The 6,794-nt window shown below is 49.7% G+C and overlaps 1 long non-coding RNA gene across 1 annotated transcript; it reads left to right on the top strand.

The window, feature by feature from the left end:
• Nucleotides 1–2,346, top strand: LOC132244115 (uncharacterized). Its single transcript, XR_009455721.1, has 2 exons — nt 1–248; nt 1,643–2,346. It is a non-coding gene; the product is annotated as an uncharacterized LOC132244115 (long non-coding RNA).
• The last annotated feature ends 4,448 nt before the right edge of the window (nt 2,347–6,794 follow it).

The following is a 6,794-nucleotide window of genomic DNA, read 5'->3' as shown; positions in this document are numbered from 1 at the left end:
AGAAAGCAGATACAGATAGAAGGGAGAGTAAGAAGGGAGTCAGAGGTAGAGAGAGCTGCTTGGCCAATGGCTGCAAAACTGGACCAGGGGTCTGGGGAAAGACCCAGGGATTGTGCGGCTGGAAGCAGGAGCACTGCACCGGGGAACTCGAGCCCGAGCGAGAGAGAGGATGGCAGTGCTGAGAGAGCAGCAGGGAGCTGGAGTCACCTTCTCAAGGGAGGTCTGAGAAGAGACCTCAGGACTGGGAGGTATGCTTTATGGATGTATGGTGTGTTCTTGAGCACTGATTGATACAAGAGGGCTCCTGTGAGGCGTGTGTGCCTGGAAAATAAAGGGCTGAGCTGTGCTTGGAGACCAGGAGAGACTTAGTAATAGATTATTTGAGTTGAGCAACTCCCTGAACCCGCTACAGTGCACAGCTTATTTGTGAGGTGTTGGTTGTAGCTGTGCTGGCCTAAAGATGTAGGCAACCACGGTGTTTCTACCGAAAAGTCTGCAAAACAGAATTTTTCCAACTATTTTAGTGGGTCTAATAAGAGACCAGATTAACCCAAAGAAACTTATCCACCTATTTATTTGTGTCTCCTTGATTTGACTTCTAAAATCTAGCGGTTACTGTCTATCTGTCACCAGATGGCTGCAAGATTTGAACAAAACATTTAATGACCTAGGAAGATGTAATGATTAAACTGGTATAATATATTATGTATTATGAAGATGTAACTGTTATCTGCAGGCATCTGTCTGTAAATGAAGCAAACACATTTCATTCTAATTTTTTTCAGTCAACATTTAGGTTTAGTGATGTAGGTAACTAATCCCTACTGGCTTAAACAGTTAAATCATACCAGTGCCTCAATGGCAGCTCCGGCCCCTGTTTTAAAGCAGATAAAGTACACTTGTCTATATTCTAAAAGAACATTTATCTTGCCTAAACGATGAAGAAAAGATCTCCATGATGAGCACAGCAGGCTAAGCAGTGGGTGCTGGAAGAAAACATGTAATTACATAACTTCTAATTAGGGATGTGTCCTTCAAACCACTGGAGATGGAGGCTCCAAGGGAGTTGAAACTAAATTAGTACCTCATTACTACTGACTTCTATTGAGGCTTTGGGACCATAATTTCAAAGGTACTTATGCAGCATTTGATGTCGAGACAGACAGACAAAGAGAGAACTCTGAAAATACTGGTAGGCACTTACCTGCATGCCGGGAGGCACATTAATACCCCCTTCAGGTCCTGCCCATAATTCACAGAAAATTGGGGTTTTATGACCCTGGAAGTCATCTAGTTCAGCCTCAGTTTCTGTCTCCGTCAGGCTCTTCTGGAAACTGCACAGAAATGGGTCCCATTCAGTGCTATAAAACTACTGAATGACTAAAGTGAAGACTACTCCTAAAGTTTTTACAGGATCAAGAGCTCGCATGGGGCAACAGCTTTATGCGGTGCTCCCGAAACATGAGGCCCCTTCTTCAGACAGTTATTGATATGGTTCACTCTTACTCTGCATAAGGTCGTCCCCACGTACATCTGCCGGTTCAGGAAAACGTTTAAAAAAAAAAAAAAAAGTTCTAATTTCAACTCAATATATCTTTTGATCTCGTCTCTACTGGTACATCTCTACCCCCTGTCCTCATAGGTGGTGTGTGCCCAACTATTGCTGATGTATTTACCCTGTTGGAGCTCCTGTGAGGCAAACCGGGATGACAGCACGTCCTTTTAAAGAGCTGAGAAAGCAAACAACCTAGCAACTCCCAAGCTTCCAGACACCCCAGAGAATAAGACTTGTTATTATGGACCAATGGTTTGAAGTAAGCACTACTCGCCTCCATTCCTCTGTGCCCAGATTGCTCCTGGCTGGCTGGCTCCTGAGGTTTCAACTCTAGAGCAGAGCCTGGACTGCAGTGCCTGGTGCCCTGTGCTGAGTCCCAAAATTCCCTTCACTTGTATTTATGGAAATGAGGAGGATCACCACAGCCAGTGGGAAGGGAACATGATGGGGGAGCCCTAAGTACATCTGACCAAGTCGCTACAGCAGGGGTGGGCAATTCTTTTGGGTGGAGGGCTGTTTACCAAGTAGTGGTGAGCTGTGGAGGGCCGCCTGGATAGCCCCACTCCTTAGGAGTTGCCCCCTTGCTTCTCGGTCACTGGGTCCTGCTGGTGGCTCTTCCTGGGTTGTACTGCCCCTGGCACCTGTCATCTTTTGACAGGCTATGGTGGGCCAGTACAGGGCACTCCTGCACTGAGCTGGCAACCTCACTGTGCCCCAGCCAAAAACCAGGGTCTGAGTGCATCGCTTGTGACACATCTTGTCTGGTCAATTTGCGCTGCCCCCTTCCCCCACTCCTTCCTGGAGCTCGCCCACAAGCCTGGGGTACCACTGCCACCACCCAGACTAAGGTCTTTGTCTGGGTCCTGTGCCACCCAGGATACACAGACCCTGTAGTCCTTGGGGTTGCTTAACCCCAGCAGGATATATCTGGGTACTTCTTGTAGCCTGAAGCAAAGAAATTTTCTTCCCTTAGTCAGGTGAGTAAAGGGAGCAGGAAGGCCTGCCCAACCCCTCTCAAGCATGTAGAACAAAGCTGGCTATAATGGACAGCTTTATTGGGCATAGAGGGTTGGCCTGGGGAGGCATACAAGTCTGAGTCTATCATCTTCTGACAGGCTGTGGTGGGCCAGTACAGGGCACTCCTGCACTGAGCTGGCAACCTCTTTTCTTTAAAAAACTTGTTCCAGTACATAGCCAGAGACTTAGACGGGAGTGCTATTCCAGCTTGTGTACTGACCTGCTGCAAACTGCATCTCTGGATGACTCCATTTCTCCACCTCTGCAAGGGAGCTCGTGGAACTTGCTCATCTTTACTAGGCCTGTGTGAGGTGGCAACTATTCGCTTCAGATTTGGATTTGGCCAATTCAGAGGGACAGTGATTCAGTTAGGTGATTCGAATCGCTGTCCTGATTCAAGTCCGAAGATTTGGCGCTGCTTCGGCCAGAGCCTAAACGGGCAGCAGTCCTCACTGTGCTGGACACAGCTGCCTCCAGCTGGTAAGTCTGCTGTGGTGGGCAGGAGGAAGGGATGGGGTGGGGTGGAGATCAATGCCCCCACAGTAAGGGAGGGATTGGGGCTGGGGCTGGGACAAGCTGCCCAACCAGGGCAGTGGGGTATGGGACGTGGGGAGAGGGGCTACCACCACTGCATGTGCACTGGTCCCTCAGGGCATAGGAGTGGGTGTGTGCCCGCAGATTTGGACAGGGTGGGCTGGGCTGGGCTGCACTTGAGGAGGCTAGCCCCAGCTGCCTGCCACTGGGCTGTGCTCTGCAGGGCGGATGGAGCCAGGACTGAACTCTGGGCAACTAGCCCCAGCAGCATCCAAGAGCGCAGCCCTGGCTCTGCCTCAGAGAGCGCAGTGAAGCAAGGGCTATGGGAAGGCTGCAGCCACCCTAAAATTCTCTGTAGCTCCTGCTGCCGGCCCTTCCCTGACCTGGGTGCACATGCCCACCGTCATAGCCTGCTGCTGCTTGCCCAGCTGGGGTGAAGCTGTGGCTTGTATGGGAGGCGTGGGGAATTTGGACAAGTGGTGAGAGGGCTTAGGGCTGTGCAAAGCTTCAGAGCATGCTTTGGATCCAGAGAAGATTTGGATACTTTGGCCTCTGAAGCAACATGTCCGGATTGAAGTGCTGGCTTCTTTAGGCTTTCCGAGCCGCTTCGGAGGTCTGGCAGTAGGGTATAATGGGGAATCAATGAAGTTTCTAGAACTTTGTTGTTTTTTGTCTGATTTGGATGAATCTTGCAGGGGTGGTAGCATCTGCTGGGAGCATGAATCGTGCCAAGCTTCAAGAAGATAGGTTCAGGTGTTTCAGGGAAACTGCGCCTCAAAATCTTGAAAGCAAAACTCATGTCATATGTATGGGTTACACCACAGAGGGGGTGAAAATTGCTGGGGTGGTAGCCCCTGGTGAGGCCAAAAAGCCTGCCAAGCTTCAATGGATAGGTGCAGGGTTTAGGGGAAACTGCACCTCAAGCTGCGGACAAGCACAGCTTGTGACATGGGTGACACTGCGTGTGTTAAGGCGCAGCAGGGTGAAAGCTGCAGGCATGCTAGCCCCTGCTGTGGCCACAAAGTCTGCCAGCTGTCGAGGGGATCGGTGCTGGGCTTCTGGGTTCTGGGGCCCTGCACCTGTAGCTGCTGACAGGCAAAACTCGTGACATGGGTGCTCCTGCAACTGTGTCCATCTTAGGGGGTAGGGGGTGGTGAAGCTACTGCAGGTCTGGTTGCTAAGCTACTGTGTTACCAATCAATCTTGTTTCACTCAGGAACCAGCTCAATACACAGTAGATAGCTACTAGTAGTGACTAGATAACAAATTAATTAGCAAGGATTAACACCTACAAAACCACAGGCTAAGGAAAGGAAATAATCAATACAGACAATCAACTGCCCCAAGACAGAGACAGTGAGTTGCACAAGCACCCATGTCACGAGTTTTGCCTGTCAGCATCTAGGACAACAAAGTTATAGATATTTCATTGATTTCCACATTATACCCTATGGCCGGATCTCCACGACAGCTCCATCGAAGCAGGAAATTCATTCAGAGCTCTGGATTGGATCACTGGCATCCGAAGCTGCCGGATCGAATAGCTGCCTACTCGCACAGGCCTAGAGGGCATAGCTCCTGCTCCCAGCACCTTCCACCACCTGTCAGAGCACAGCCTGGTCCAGCCTGCCCTGTGCAGACCCAGGGGTGCACACCCGCTCCCATGCCGTACTGGACTGGTGGCTTGCAATGGCGGGAGCCCCACTCCCTGAGTCCTGTCCCACCGTGCCCAGGCTGGGCATCTTGCCCAAGCCCCAATCCTTCCCTCACTGTAGGGGCATTGATCTGCCCCCCCTTCCCATTCCCCTTCCCCCCCCCCCTTTACCCACCCAAATGGACTTAATGTTGGAGCATTTTTTTTTTGCATAGATATTACAAACATCTGACTACATATGTGTAAGTCGTTAGCACTTAGACACTTGAACATTCACTGGTAGGTTCTCAAGTCTCCTCTCAGTGGCTAATCAGTTAAGTTGATGAAATCTTTCTGAAGACTCATTATCCTTTTCCTTTACTGATTTAAGAAAAAATCTGTTAAATAGAATGAGTTAAACCCTCAGCAAGTGTTAGTTATCGCAGCTGAGTGCATGGCATTCACTTGTATTTTTCCTGATGCTCTTCAACATGGGCACTGTGAAGTGCTCCGTCTGGGGAGGAAAACTCTGCACCAGGCTTATAGGCTCAGTGGTGCTACACTACCTAACACCACATGTGAAAGGGACCTGGGGGTTATAATTGACCATAAAATGAATATGAGCCACCAATGTGATGCTACAGTTAGCAGAGCAAACAATATGCTGGCATGCATCGACCAATGCATCTCGAGCAAAACTAAGGCAGTTATTCTCCTGCTATACTCAGCATTGGTGACATCACAGCTGGAGTACTGCATCCAGTTCTGGGTGCCACACTTCAAGAAGGATGTGCAGGAGGTTGAGATGAGTGGCTCTTCTGTAAACTCTATAATGACAGGCCTGAAGAGCAAGCCATATGAGAAAAGGCTGACAGATATGGACTGAAAAGAGAAGACTTCGAGGGTACTTGGTGGCAGCTTACAAAAAAATCAGGGGAGAGTAGCAGGGGCTAGGCAAACAACTATTCACCAAAGTGCCCTGGAGAAAACCAGGAGCAACAGTCAAACTACTAGAAGGTTTCAGCCTGGATATCAGGAAAAACTTTTTAATGGTTAGTGTGACCAGATGCTGGAATAGACTCCCAGCAGAGGTGGTGCAGGCACCTACACGGGACATCTTCGAAAGGAGACTGGAAATGCACCTTGCTAGGGTTTGTGGACCCCAGCAGCCTTTCCTGCCCAGAGCAGGGGGGCTGGACCCAGTGATCTCTCGAGGTCCCTTCCAGCCCTAAACTTCTGGGAATTTGTAAAAGAATGAACAAATCCTTCAACAGTGACATAAATGTGAGTGACATGAGTAACATGTCCAGTTCTGGACAACCCACTTCAAGAGGGATGTGGACAACACTGAGAGGGTCCAGAGGAGGGCCACCCGCATGATCTGAGGACAGCAGGGCAGACCCGATAACGAGAGGCTACGGGACCTGAACCTGTTCAGCCTTCACAAGAGAAGGCTGAGGGGGGACCTGGTGACCGTCTAGAAACTCACTACGGGGGACCAGAATGGTTTGGGGGAGACCTTGTTTCCTCTAGCGCCCCCCGGGATAACAAGGAATAACGGCCACACGTTGTTGGAGAGTAGGTTTAGATTAGACATCCGTAAAAAATACTTCACTGTCAGGGCGGCCAGGATCTGGAACCAACTTCCAAAGGAACTGGTGCTGGCTCCTACGCTGGGGGTCTTTAAGAAGTGGCTCGATGCCTACGTGGCTCAGGTCATTTGAGCCCAGTTTTCTTCCTGCCCAGGCAGGAGGTCAGACGTGAAGATCTACAAGGTCCCTTCCGACCCGACTTCTATGATTCTATGAATGCTCACAAACCGACCAGCAGGGAAGCAGAATACAAGTTTCCTTTAATTTCTTTTTCCTCACCACAAAAAGTCCTGACCACTTTTTCCTTCATCCAATCATGTCCCCAATGATGTCTCCTTTGAGGCACCCGCCCTGTTTACCTCCTGGCTACAACACCGTTAAAACCCTCGTAGTTTAATTTTGGATCCAAGACCTTTGTCACAGGGTAAGTTTTTCAGTGCCACATCTGAACATGGAAATAGGA

This window comes from Alligator mississippiensis, chromosome 11 (assembly GCF_030867095.1).
Source record: "Alligator mississippiensis isolate rAllMis1 chromosome 11, rAllMis1, whole genome shotgun sequence".
In the NCBI taxonomy this organism is placed as follows: domain Eukaryota; kingdom Metazoa; phylum Chordata; order Crocodylia; family Alligatoridae; genus Alligator; species Alligator mississippiensis.
The sequence above is the reverse complement of the archived record's forward strand: the minus strand, read 5'-3'. Positions and strand labels throughout refer to the sequence as shown.